Genomic DNA, 14721 nt, shown 5'->3' on the forward strand with positions numbered 1-14721 from the left:
CCACTGGAGGTTTCTCTTTATGTTCAATGATAGCTCAATGATGTTCATGTTTTAAAAACATTTATTCTCTTTTCTGTTTCATTTTGGATAGTTTCTATTTTGGCTGGAAGCAGAAGTGCCTCTAGGTGGCTCTTTTAAACAGGTCCTAAACTGAAATTTTGAAATGAAGGAAAGGTCTCTTTTTATTTTTTGTTCATGCCTTTAAAAGTCCCTGGGGATACTGGAGCACTAACTGGGTTTTATCCTTCTCTTTAGGAGAGTGGAGGATACTGTCCTGAAGAGAGAGCTCACAATCCTTCTAGTAGGGATGCTTAACCAAATTACTGGGCTCAGGTGACACTGATAATAGTCTCTTTTTTTTTTTTTTTGTTGCAGTTTGGTCAGGGCCGGGTTTGAACCTGCCACCCTTGGTACATGGGGCCGGCGCCCTAACCACTGAGCAATAGGCACCGCCCAGACACTGATAATATTATTAAAGTCATATTTTCCCACCTCCATGACTAAAATCTCTTGCTGGATTCAAAAGATTTGCTGATCTACACTAACGGTCTGACTCTCTCCTGCCACTTGGGTTCATGTACTTTCATCCACTGTTTAAAACTCCCTTATCTATGATTGGTGCTGAAGAAGGCTCTGCTGACTCCTCTTCTGGGATACAGTGAAGATTCTTGGGTGGTGCCTGTGGCTCAGTGGGTAGGGCGCTGGCCCCATATCCCAAGGGTGGTGGGTTCGAACTTGGCCCCAGCCAAACTGCAACAAAAAATAGCTGGGCGTTGTGGTGGGTGCCTGTAGTCCCAGCTACTTGGGAGGCTGAGGCAGGAGAACTGCCTAAGCCCAGGTGTTGGAGGTTGCTGTAAGCTGTGACGCCACAGCACTGTACTGAGGGTGATAAAGTGAGACTCTGTTTCTTAGAAAAAACAAAACCAAAACAAACTCTTACGTGTTGGCTTTCCTGAGGTTTTTTAATTTTTAGAAAACCCTGGATTTTGGAACATTCATATATACAAGCGCTGCCCAGAAAGTGAGTGGCCACGCATGTCTCTACTTTTCATATTACATGGCTGGATACTTTCTGGATAGCCCTCATAAATTTGAGGCCTTATATTTCTTTATTATTATTATCATTATTTTTATTGTTGGGGATTCATTGAGGGTACAATAAGCCAGGTTACACTGATTGCAATTGTTAGGCAAAGTCCCTCTTGCAATCATGTCTTGCCCCCATAAAGTGTGACACAAACCAAGGCCCCACCCCCCTCCCTCTTTCTTTTTTTTTTTTTTTTTGTAGAGACAGAGTCTCACTTGATGGCCTTCGGTAGAGTGCCGTGGCCTCACAAAGCTCACAGCAACCTCCACCTCCTGGGCTTAAGTGATTCTCTTGCCTCAGCCTCCTGAGTAGCTGGGACTACAGGCGCCCGCCACAACTCCTGGCTATTTTTTTTTTTTTTGGTTGCAGTTTGGCCGGGGCCGGGTTTGAACCCGCCACCCTCAGCATATGGGGCCGGCGCCCTACCGACTGAGCCACAGGCGCCGCCCCCGTCCCTCTTTCTGCAAAAAAAAAAAAAAAAAAAAAAAAAAGAGGCCTTATATTTCTCTAGGCATCAGAGGAAGACATTTTAGCAGAAATTTAAAAAGGTACATCAGATGGGTATGGTGGCTCACGCCTTTAATCCCAGCACTCTGGAAAGAGGAGGTGGGCAGAACACCTGACCTGAGCTCACAAGTTGGATACCAGCCTAAGCTACACCGAGACCCTGTCTCTAAAAAAAAAAAAAAAAAAAAATAGGGCTTTGTGGCAGGAGCCTATAGTCCCAGCTACTTGGGAGGCTGAGGCAAGAAAATTGCTTGAGCCCCAGAGTTTGAGGTTGCTGTGAACTATGACACCACACCACTCTATGAGGTGGGGGGTGGGGGACACGATAAAGTGAGACTGTCTCAAAAATAAAAATTAAGGCTCAGCGCTTGTGGCTCAAGCGGCTAAGGCGCCAGCCACATACACCTGAGCTGGTGGGTTCGAATCCAGCCCGGCCCGCCAAACACTGACAGCTGCAACCAAAAAATAGCCAGGCGTTGTGGCGGGTGCCTGTAGTCCCAGCTACTTGGGAGGCAGAGGCAGGAGAATCGCTTGAGCCCAGGAGTTGGAGATTGGTGTGAGCTGTGATGCCATGGCACTCTACTGAGGGTGATAGCTTGAGGCTCTGTCTCAAAAAAATAAATTAATTAATTAAAATTAAAATTAAAAAGGACATCGGTTGCTCCTCAGAGAAACTGTTATTGGTCACTATCTCCTGAGACAAACATTTTCCTATTAATTTTTTTTTTTTTGGAGCCTGTTGCCCAGGCTAGAGTGCTGTGGCATCAACCTAGCTCACAGCACCTCAGACTCCTGGATTCAAGTGATCCTCCTGCTTCAGCCTCTTGAGCTGGAACTACAGGAACTCGCCTCAATGCCCAGCTAATTTTTTTTTTTCTATTTTTAATAGAGATGGGGTCTTGCCTTGCTCAGCTGGTCTTGAACTCCTGAGCTCAACTGATCCTCTTGCCTTGGCATCCCAGAGTGTTAGTTTTCAGTCCATGGTTTCACTTCTATAATCTTTTAAACTTTAATTCATGTTTTATCATGGCGGAGCTATTAATCTGTAGGGACTTAAACCCTAGGATCACTGGTGCATTTCATGGGAACTTTTTAGAGTCAACTGAATGTGAATGAAGACTGTTTCTTCCCTGTGGGCATACTTTGGGAAAGACATGTACATTAAATTAAGCTTTTCAAATTCACTTATCAATGGAATAATAACTATACTTATTATGACTATTTTGCTTCTCAGAATCTGGTAACAGCAGGGTAAATTTATAGGAATCTTTGCCCATATCTGTACCCTGGGGGCTGGCTAGTTGTTACAGATAGTTAGGTTCCCCCATTCTTTCTGTTGTCATTATACTGATTTTTCGGACTGAAAAGTTGCCAGTCATCTCTATGATTTAACCATAAGCACAGGCATTACACCACCTCTGAATGTGGTGAATGTGACCGAGTGCTGAGAAGAGAGCGCAGGATAAGCTGAAGTTATATATCTCCCCCATCATGTACTACCATCAATCGTTTTCATATCAGAATTAAGTACATTGGATTCTTGCTTCTCCATTCTTCTGATGCTTTACTATGAAGAATGTATTTCAATTCCACCTAAATTAATCCAAAGGATGTAAATCACCATCCTTTTTAGTGGCTGTATAGTATTCCATAGTATACATTACCACAATTTGTTAATCCATTCCTAGACTGGTGGGCATTTAGGTTGTTTCCACAAATTGGCAATTGTAAATTGAGCTGCAATAAATAGTCTAGCGCAAATGTACTTACGATAAATGATTTTTTCCTTCTGGGTAGATGCCCAGTCATGGGACTGCAGGATCAAATGGGAGGTCTAGTTTGAGTTCTTTGAGGATTCTCTATACTTCCTTCCAAAAGGGTTGTATTATTTTGCAGTCCTACCAGCAGTGTATAAGTGTTCCCTTCTCTCCACAACCATGCCAGCATCTGCAGTTTTAAGTCTTTATGATGTGGGCCATTCTCACTGCAGTAAGATGATATCTCAGGGTGGTTCTGATTTGCATTTCTCTGATAATTAGGGATGAGTTTTTTTCTTTTCTTTTTTTTTTTTTTGTAGAGACAGAGTCTCACTTTATGGCCCTCGGTAGAGTGCCATGGCATCACACAGCTCACAGCAACCTCCAACTCCTGGGCTTAAGCAATTCTCTTGCCTCAGCCTCCTGAGTAGCTGGGACTACAGGCGCCCGCCACAACGCCCAGCTATTTTTTGGTTGCAGTTCAGCCGGGGCCGGGTTTGAACCCGCCACCCTCGGTATATGGGGCCAGTGCCTTGCCGACTGAGCCACAGGCGCCGCCAAGGGATGAGTTTTTTTCATATGCTTGTTAGCCCTTGGTCTGTCTTTAGAAAAGGTTCTATTCATCTCACTTGCCTGTTGATATAGGGGACTGTTTGCTTTTCTTTGTTGTTGCTTAATTTGAGTTCTCTGTAGATTCTAGTTATTAAGCTTTTGTCCATTTCATAATATGCAAATATCTTTCCCCATTCTGATGGTTGTCTATTTGCTTTGGTTGGTTGTCTCCTTAGCTGTATAGAAGCTTTTCAGTTTAATTAAGTCCCATTTGTTTATTCTTTTTTTTTTTTTTTTTAAATCATAGCTGTGTACATTAATGTAATCATGGGGTACAATGTGCTGGTTTTATATACAATTTCAAATATATATATATATATATATATATATATATTTTTTTTTTTTTTGTAGAGACAGAGTCTCACTGTACCGCCCTCGGGTAGAGTGCCGTGGTGTCACACGGCTCACAGCAACCTCTAACTCTTGGGCTTACGCGATTCTTTTTGCCTCAGCCTCCCAAGCAGCTGGGACTACAGGTGCCCGCCACAACGCCTGGCTATTTTTTTGTTACAGTTTGGCCGGGGCTGGGCCTGAACCCGCCACCCTCGGCATATGGGGCCGGCGCCCTACTCACTGAGCCATAGGCGCCGCCCACAATTTCAAATATTTTCATCAAACTAGTTAATATAGCCTTCATGGCATTTTCTTAGTTATTGTGTTAAGACATTTATATTCTACACCTACTAAATTTCACATGTACCCTTGTAAGATGCACCGTAGGTGGGGTCCCACCAATTACTCTCCTCCACCCATCCTCCCCTCCCCTCCCTCTCCCTTTTCCCTTTCTTCTTGGGCTATAATTTCTTATGAAAGCTATAAATTGGTTTCATAGTAAGACTGAGTACACTGGATACTTTTTCTTCCATTCTTGAGATACTTTGCTAAGAAGAATATGTTCCAGCTCCATCCATTTAAACACATAAGAGGTAAAGTCTCCATCTTTCTTTAAGGCTGCATAATATTCCATGGTGTACATATACCACAATTACTGATCCATTCATGGGTAGATGGGCACGTGGGCTTCTTCCATGAATTAGCAATTATGAATTGGGCTGCAATAAACATTCTGTACATACATTGTTGTAATGTGATTTTTGGTCTTCTGGATATATACCTAGTAGAGGAATTGTAGGATCGAATGGCAGTTCTATTTTTAGATCTCTAAGTGTTCTCCAAACATCTTTCCAAAAGGGACGTATTAGTTTGCATTCCCACCCGCAATGTAGAAGTGTTGCCTTTTCTTCACATCCACGCCAACATCTCTGGTTTTGGGATTTTGTGACGTGGGCTAATCTTTTTTTTTTTTTTTTTTTTGCAGTTTTTGGCCAGGGCTGGGTTTGAACCCATCACCTCCAGCAAATGGGGCCGGCGCCCTATTCTGCTGAGCCACAGGTGCCGCCCTGACGTGGGCTAATCTTACTGGAGTTTGATCTCAAAGTAGTTTTGATTTGCATTTCTCTGACGATTAAAGATGATGAGCATTTTTTCATGTGTCTGTAGGCCGTGCGCCTGTCTTCTTCAGAGAAGTTTCTCTTCAAGTCCCTTGCCCACCCTGAGATAGGATCACTTGTTCTTTTCTTGCTAATATGTTTGAGTTCTCTGTGGATTCTGGTTATTAAACCTTTGTCAGAGACATAACCTGCAAATATATTCTCCCATTCTGAGGGCTGTCTGCTTGCTTTATTTACTATGTTCTTGGCTGTACAGAAGCTTTTTAGTTTGATCAGGTCCCAGTAGTGTATTTTTGATGTTGCTTCAATTGCCTGGGGGTGGGGTCCTCCTCATAAAATATTCACTCAGGCCGATTTCAAGAGTTTTCCCTGCACTTTTCTTTTAGTATTTTTATAGTTTCCTGTCTTAAGTTTAAATCTTTAATGCAGTGAGAGTCTATCTTAGTTAATGGTGAGAGGTGTGGGTCCAGTTTCAGTCTTCTACAGTTTGCCAGCTAGTTCACCCAGCACCATTTGTTAAATAGAGAATCTTTTCCCCACTGAATGTTTTTAATTGGCTTGTCAAAGATCAAATAACAGTAAGTAGCTGAGTTCATCTCTTGGTTCTCTATTCTCTTCCATACATCTACCTCTCTGTTTTTGTTTCAGTACCATGTTTTGATCACTATTGATTTATAGTGTAGGCTGAGGTCTGGTAGTGTAATTCCTCCTGCTTTATTTTTATTCCTGAGTAATGTCTTGGCTATTCAAAGTTTTTTCTGATTCCATATAAAATGAAGTATAATTTTTTCGAGATCTTTAAAGTATGACAGTGGAGCTTTAATAAGGATTGCATTAAAACCGTATATTGCTTTGGGTAGTATGGACATTTTAACTATGTTGATTGTTCCCAGCCATGAGCATGGTATGTTTTTCCCTTTGTTAACATCTTCAGCTATTTCTTTCCTTAGAGTTTCATAGTTCTCTTTATAGAGATCTCTCACTTCCTTTGTTAGGTAAACTTCCAAATATTTCATCTTCTTTGTCACTACTGTGAATGGAATAGAGTCCTTGACTGTTTTTTCAGCTTGACTATTGTTGGTATATATAAAGCAGGGGTCCTCAAACTGCGGCCCGCAGGCCACATAAGGCGGTGTGATTGTATTTGTTCCCGTTTTGGTTTTTTACTTCAAAATAAGGTATGTGTAGCGTGCAGGGGAATTTGTTCATAGCTTTTTTTTTTAAACTATAGTCCAGCCCTCCAACAGTCTGACGGACAGTGAACTGGCCCTCTGTTTAAAAAGTTTGAGGATTCCAAAGGCTATGGATTTATCCATTTGTTTATGCTTGTTCTTGTTGAAATTGCCATGGAAGTCCTTTTTTTTTTTTTTTTGTAGAGACAGAGTCTCACTTTACCGCCTTCAGTAGAGTGCCATGATGTCACAGGACTCACAGCAACCTTTAGCTCTTGGGCTTCCACAATTCTCCTGCCTCAGCCTCCCGGGCAGCTGGGATTACAGGCGCCTGCCACAACGCCCGGATATTTTTTGGTTGCAGTTCAGCCAGGGCTGGGTTTGAACCCACCACCCTCGGTATATGGGGCCAGCGCCCTACTCACCGAGCCACAGGCGCCACCCCTGCCATGGAAGTCTTCTTCATAAAAATCTCTTCCCAGGCCAGTATCTTCAAGTGTCTTTCACACACTTTCTTCGAAGATTTTTATTGATTCATAGCTTATATTTCAATCTTTTATCCATCTTCAGTCAATTTTAGTGAGTAGAGAAAGGTGCAGGTCCAGTTTTAGTCTTTTACACGTGGTTATCCAGCTCTCCCTGCACCATTTATTGAATAGGAATTCCTTCCCCCAGAGAGTGTTCTTCTTTGGTTTATCGAAGATGAGGTGGCTGTAAGATTTTAGTTTCATCTCATTGTTTTCTATTCAATTACAGATGTCTATGTCTTTATTTTTGTGCCAATATGCTATTTTAATCACTATGGCCTAAAGTCTGGTAGGCAAATGCCCCCCTGCCTTATTTTTATTACTAAGAATTGCTTTAGCTATGTGGGTTTTTTTCTGGTTCCATACAAAGCAAAGAACTCTTTTTTCCCAATCTTGAAAGTATGATGCTGTTTTTTTAATGGGGATTGTATTGAATCTGTAGATTGCTTAAGTATAGACATTTTAACAATGCTGATTCTTCCCCGCCATGACCATGGTATGTTCTTCCATTTGTTAGTATCTTCTGCTATTTCTTTTCTTAGGGTTTCATAATTTGCTTTTTTTTTTTTTTTGCAGTTTTTGGCTGGGGCCAGGTTTGAACCTGCCACCTCCAGTATATGGGGCCAGTGCCCTACTCCTTGAACCACAGGTGCCGCCCCTTCATAGTTTGCTTTATAGAGGTCCTTCGCCTCTTTTGTTAGTTATATTCCTTAAGTATTTCATTTTTTTAACTACTGAGAAGGGAATTATGTCCTTGATTACCACCTCATCTTGGCTGTTATTGGCATATACAAAGGCTACTGATTTGTGAACATTGATTTTATTTCCTGAGACATTACTGTATTTTTTTTTTTTTGGTAGAGACAGAGTTTCACTTACCGCTCTCAGTAGAGTGCCATGACGTCACACGGCTCACAGCAACCTCCAGCTCTTGGGCTTACGCGATTCTCTTGCCTCAGCCTCCCTAGCAGCTGGGGCTACAGGCGCCCACCACAACGCCCGGCTATTTTTTTGTTGCAGTTTGGCTGGGGCTGGGTTTGAACCCGCCACCTTCAGTATATTTGGCCAGTGCCCTACTCACTGAACCACACGCACTGCCCAACTGTATTTTTTGATCACTTCTAGTAGTCGTGTGGTTGAGTCTTTGGGGTTCTCTAAGCATAAGATCATATCGTCAGCAAAGAGGGAAAATTTTGCTTCCTCTGTCTCCCGTTTGGAAGCCCTTTATTACCTTCTCTTGCCTGACTGTACTGGCTAGAACTTCCAGCACTGTGTTGAACAGTAGCGGTGATAGAGGACAACCTTGTCTTATTCCAGTTCTGAGTGGAAAAGCTTTCAGTTTTACTCCATTCAGTATAATATGAGCTGTGGGTTTGTCATAGATAGCTTCAATCAGTTTAAGAAATGTGCTGTCAATGCCTATATTTTGCATCTATTGAGAGGATCATATATATGGTCTTTGTTTTTGCTTCTGTTGATACGGTGGCTTACGTTTATGGACTTGTGTATGTTAAACCAGCCTTTCATCTCTGGCATAAAACCTACTTGACCATGATGATTTTTTTTTTTTTTTGAGACAGAGTCTCACTATGTCACCCTCGTTGGGTGCTGTGGTATCACAGCTCACAGCAACCTTGGACTCTTAGGCTTAAGTGGTTCTCTTGCCTCAGCCTTCCAAGTAGCTGGGACTACAGGCGCCCGCCACAACACCCAACTATTTTTTGGTTGCAGTTGTCATTGTTGTTTGGCAGGCCCCGGCTGGGTTCAAACCCACCAGCTCCAACGTATGTAGCTGGTGCCCTAGCCACCGAGCTACAGGCGCCAAGCCCATGTATGTCTTTTTTTAATGATAAGCTGGAATATACTGGCTAGGATTTTATTGAGAATTTTTGCATCTATATTCATTAGTGAAATTGGTCTGTAGTTCTCCTTTTTAATTGGATCTTTTTCTGGTTTTGGTATCAGGGTGATGATTGCTTCATAGACGTGTTGGGGAAGATCCCTTCCTTCTCAATTTTTTGGAATAATTTCTGCAATATGAGTATAAGCTCTTCTTTGAAGGTTTGATAGAATTCTGGTATGAAGCCATCTGGACCAGGGCATTTTTTTGTTGGGAGATTTTTTTATTGTTTCTTTGATCTCAATGCTTGAAATTGGTCTGTTCAGCAGATCTACTTTGTCTTGATTAAGTCTAGGGAGAGGGTATGATTCCAAGTATTGATTTATTTCCTCCACTCTGCCAAATTTCTGGATATAGAGTTTCTTGTAATTTTCAGAGATAATCTCTTGTATCTCTGTGGCATTTGTTGTTATCATTTCTGATTGAGGTTACTAGAGATTTTACTTTTCTGTTTCTACTTAGTCTGGGCAAAGGTTTATCTATTTACTTTTTTTAAAAAACCAACTTTTGTTTCATTTATTTTCTAAATGATTTTTTGTTTTGCATTCCATTCATTTCTTATTTAATTTGGGCTATTTCTTTTCTTCTGTTGGGTTTAGGGTTAAATTGTTCTTCTTGGGCAGCGCCTGTGGCTCAAAGGAATAAGGCACTGGCCCCATATGTTGTAGGTGGTGGGTTCAAACCCAGCCCTAGCCAAAAACTACAAAAAAAAATAAATAAATTGTTCTTCTTTTTCCAATTCCATAAGATAGTTTGTGAGTGTGTTGATGCGCTCACTTTCTGGTTTTTTTTTTTTTTTTTTTTTAACTTTCTGCTTTTTGAAGGTAGGCATCTAGCACAGTAAATTTTCCTCTTCGGACTGCTTTTGCTATATCCTACAGGCTTTGGTAACATGTGTCTTCATTGTTGTTATGTCTGAGGAAATTAACAATTTCCTCTTTTATCTCTTTCTGAACATAACTATCATTCAGCATAAGATTGTTTAGTTTTCAAGACTTTGTATGGAGATGAACATTTTTGTTGGAGTTTGTTTGAGCTTCACCTTTATAGCCTTGAGGTCTGAGAAGAGACATGGTATAATTTCTACTCCTTTAATTTTGCTGAGGTTTGATTTGCATCCTAGAATGTGATCTATTTTGGAGTAAATGCCTGCCATGAGCTGATGAAAAAAAGGTATATTCTTTTGCTTTGGGATGGTGTGTTCTGTATATGTCTATTAATCCCATTTGTTCTAGGTTTAAGTCCTTTCTATCCTTGTTTAGTGTCTATTTAGAGGATCTGTCCACTTCTGTCAGAGGGGTGAAGTCCCTGACCATTATGGTGTTATGGGATATCATATTGCTCAGACCCATTAAGGTCTGTTTCATAAATTCTGGGAGCATTTAAGTTAAGGTGCAAAGATGTTTAAAATTGAGGTGTCTTTTTGTTGTATTGTTCCTTTGGCCAGTATGAAATGTCCATTTTTGGGTGGCAACTGTGGCTCAGTGAGTAGGGCGCCAGCCCCCTATACTGAGGGTGGCAGGTTCGAACCCAGCCCCAGCAAAACTGCAACAAAAAACAGCCGGGTGTTGTGGCAGGCGCCTGTAGTCCCAGCTACTCAGGGGGCTGAGGCAAGAGAATAGCCTAAGCTCAAGAGCTGGATGTTGCTGTGAGCTGTGACGCCATAGCACCCTACCCAGGGCAACAAAGTGAGACTTTGTCTCTAATTAAAAGAAAAAAAAAAAGTGGTGTCCATCTTTGTCTTTCTTAACTAAAGTTGCTTTGAATCCACTTGTATCTGAGAATAAGACTGCAACCTCTCCTTTCTTCTGATTTCCGTTTGCTTGAAAAACTGTTTTCCATCTCTTAATCCTGAGTCTTGATTTGTCTGTCCTTCAGGGTTAGGTGTGTCTCCTGGAAATAGCATATGGATGACTTGGCCTTTTTTTTTTTTTTAAATCCAATCAGCCAGCCTGTGCCTCTTCAGTGGGGAATTCAATCCACTGACATTTATTGAGAGTATTGACAAGTGTGATGGAATTCTGTTCATCTTATTATGAGATAGTTTGTTGTATAGTTTTATCCTTTGTGCCACTGTGGAAGGTAAGCTCTGGCCTTTGGCATCTAGATGTTTACTTGGTGGTGGGTCCATTGTGGTGTTCAGTATTGAGAATAGGTCTAAGTATTTCCTGTAGACCTGGTCTTGTTGTGGCCAATTTCCTCAGTGCTTGTATATCTGCAAAAGGTTTGAGTTCTCCATCAATTTTGAAGCTAAGTTTAGCAGGATATAGGATTCAGAGCTGAAAATTATTTTGTTTAAGGATGTTGAAGGTGGATGACCATGCTCTTCTGGCTTGGAAAGCTTCAGTTGAAAAGTCTGCTGTCATCCTAATGGCTCTGCCCTTGTAGGTCAATTGGAGCTTACTCCTAGCTGCTTGCAGAATTTTATCCTTTTTTTTTTTGGTTTTGGCCAGGGCTAGGTTTGAACCCGCCACCTCTGGCATATGGGACCGGCGCTCTACTCCTTGAGCCACAGGTGCCGCCCAGAATTTTATCCTTTATCTTGACTTTGGACATGTTCATTACAATGTGTCTTGGAGGGGCTCTGTTAAGAGTTCAGATGACCTGGGGTTCAATATCCATGTGAAAGGAGTGTGTTAGGATCTTTAGTAAAATTTGGGAAGTTTTCATTTGTGATAGTCTCCAGTAGGGCTTCCATACCTTTGGGACAATCTTCTTCTCCATCAAGGATTCCTATTATCTATATATCTGAACGCTTCATGGAGTCTCATAGTTCGCTAAATACCCACTCTGCTTTCTCTCTCTTCTTTTCTGACTCTGTAACTTCTTGGGTTAACTCAAAGACTTTTTCCTCTATGTTCTTTTTTCTTCATGGCTAATCTATTTTTGATACTTTCTACTGCTTCTTTACATTCCTTATTGTTTTCATTTCCTTAAGTTCATCCATGTTTTTCCTATATTCTACGTATTTCTCATCTGACTTTTGGTTCTGCCTTTGTTTCTCATCCATTGCTGTTATTGTCTTAATCATCCATATTTTAAATTCCCTTTCTCTCAGATCCAGTAATTCTTTATAGGATAAGTCTTTTAGTAAAACCTGCCTGTGGTCCCTTGGAGGAGTTGCTCTATTTTGGTTTTTCATGGTGCCTGAATTTTTCTGTTGGTTCCTCCTCATGTGTGCTTTCTTCTTATTCACTTCTTTGTGCACCTTTTTCCTTCTCACTTCCTCCTTTGTTTCAGATTACCTTGTCTCAGAGTATATGTGAGGACAAAATGAGGAGAAAGGTAAGGAGCAGGCAGGGAGAAACAGGGGAAAAAGAAAAAAAGAGTAAAAAGGAAAGAGTAAAAGAAAAAGAAAAGAGAAGGAGGAATAACAGAAGAAAAAACAACTTGGAGAACAGGAGGTCAGGCTGAGAGTGAGAGAAGAAATGATATTGATCAGGACAGTGCTAAGGCCATGCTTGTAATTCGAGGGTTTTGAGGGGGCTGGACTGGGAGGGTTCCTTGAAATTAGGCGTTCCTTACCAGCCTGAGCAGAGCCAGACTCTTCCTCTGCCAAAACTAGGAAGGGAAGTAAAAGAGGAAAAACAAAAAACACTAAGGAGAAATTAAGAATGAAAATGAAATGAAAAATTCTGCAGTATGGTCTTGCCAATACTATCTTCCTAGGGCCAGAGGTAGAAAGGTTTCTAAGTCTCCTTGAGCCAGATCACTGCTGTGGCCTACCTGCTAGACCAGAGAGGTGTCCTCTCCAGCTCTCAGTTAAAAAAAAAAAAAAAAAATTAAGGTAAGATTAGATATAGGAAATTAAAAATACTGCTTCTCTAATAGAAAAGAGAGAGGGAAATAGAGTAAAAAAAGAAAGGAGAAAGGCAAGAAAAAGGAAGGGGATATCTTAACTGTTGCAGAGGCAATTATTATGGGAGAGATGAGAAAGGTAGAAGAGTTTCTGTCCAAAGAGAGAATGTAGTGCTCGCTTTGGCAGCACATATACTAAAATTGGAATGACAGAGAGAAGATTAGCATGGCCCCTGCGCAAGGATGACATGCAAATTCATGAAGTGTTCCATATTTTTTTGACTTAATAATAATAATAAAAAAAAACCAAAGAGAAAATGTACTGGAGTGAAATATGGAGACAGGATAAATGAGGCTAAAATACCGTAACCAAAAATATAGGAGCCCTTAAAAAAAAAAATACAGGAGCCCTTGATCTTGATGAAAGTAAAAACAGAAGTTAAGAACCAACCATACAAATAAGCAAGAAACAAAACACATCAATACAAAATATCTAAAAGCTCTAAATAACCATAAATAAGCAATCTTAGTATCAAACAAAATAACAAAAAAAACAAGAAAAAACTAATTATATATACATACATAGAATTATAGTATATATTATACAATAAGCATCATAGAATATAATATTTATATAATTAAATATATAATGCACATATATATATATATATGTAGGGTCCGACTTTAATAAGAATGTATTTGTGTTGCAATATATTGCTGGGACATCAGGTGGTGCTGTAGTTTTAGGGGACGGACAACATAGCTGATAACGTCTCTCCAGAACCCAGGCATAGACCAGACCCCCAACTTAGTTGTCCACAGCGATCACCTGATTATTTTCTCAGCATTCAGGTTCTGCGGGGCTGGGAACTCACATCTCTCCAGAATCCTTTAGAGGCAGGTCTCACCACGCCCCCAGACAACAGTTCTCATGGGGTGCTGGAGTCCTTGAGCCTGTCACAACTGGAGGACTAATCCTACCAGGTGGAACTAAAACGGCTATGTTCCTGTAGGAGGCCCACCCTATGACTTTCTCACGACCTATCCATAATGGCTGACCCCTTGCTGCCAGGACCTTCCCAGAATGGTTATCTCTATTGCTGCCAAATTGGTGGCAAATCTGCCCCAACCAGCCCTCAAATTTGGCTGCTATATACTGTTTGGGTTTGCCCACTCTTCCAGGCAATCCACTCAATGCACTCTGAGAACTGAAAACTGCAAAAAGGCTTCCTTGTGTCCTGGACCTCCGCAGGTCCCACTAGCGGCCTATGCAAGACTAGCCTAGTGTGTCAGATCTCTGCCCTGCTGCTCCAATTCACTTACAGCAACCAGCACCCCACCTCCTCGCAGTGTACCCCAAGCCACAGCTCCAAGCAAAATCTCCTCACCAAATGCCAACCATCTCTCAGTTGCTCTAGGAGAGCTCGGCCTGACGGTCTTCCTGATTGGCCATCTTGCTCCACCACCTTGGCTGTTCAAATACAGATGCTCCTTGACAGATTATGTCCAGATAAACCAATGGTAAGTTGAAAATACTGTAAGTTGAAAACACATTTACTATACCTTACCTAATACATTATATATCTTGGCCTAGCCTACCTTAAACATGGTTAGAATACTTAAATTAGCTTACAGTTGGACAAAATCATCTAACATAGCCTATTTTATAATAAAGTGAATATCTAATGTAATTTATTGACTACTGTACTGACAGTGAAAAACAGAATGGCTGTTTGGGTTCTACTGAACACATATGGCTTTTGCACTATGTAAAGTCAAACCATCAGTAAGTAATAATTAATGTAAACCAGTTCTACTGGGTTCGTTTCCCTGTAACTTAGTTAATAAGAATTGCTGTAGGGACAGGAAAGCCTTAGGCAGTATAATGAGGTACTATGGGGAGGGTGTTA

The 14721-nt window shown here is 41.1% G+C and overlaps 1 protein-coding gene and 1 non-coding gene across 3 annotated transcripts in view; one reads left to right on the forward strand and one right to left on the reverse strand.

Annotated features, from left to right (window-relative positions):
* Positions 1-14721, reverse strand: part of SPPL3 (signal peptide peptidase like 3) — a 174338-nt gene that overhangs the window by 38865 nt on the left and 120752 nt on the right. The gene's annotated exons all lie outside the window — the stretch shown is intronic.
* LOC128585087 (U6 spliceosomal RNA) lies at positions 12983-13089 on the forward strand. Its single transcript, XR_008379835.1, has one exon. It is a non-coding gene; the product is annotated as a U6 spliceosomal RNA (small nuclear RNA).

This window comes from Nycticebus coucang, chromosome 4 (assembly GCF_027406575.1).
Source record: "Nycticebus coucang isolate mNycCou1 chromosome 4, mNycCou1.pri, whole genome shotgun sequence".
NCBI classification, from domain to species: Eukaryota; Metazoa; Chordata; class Mammalia; order Primates; family Lorisidae; genus Nycticebus; species Nycticebus coucang.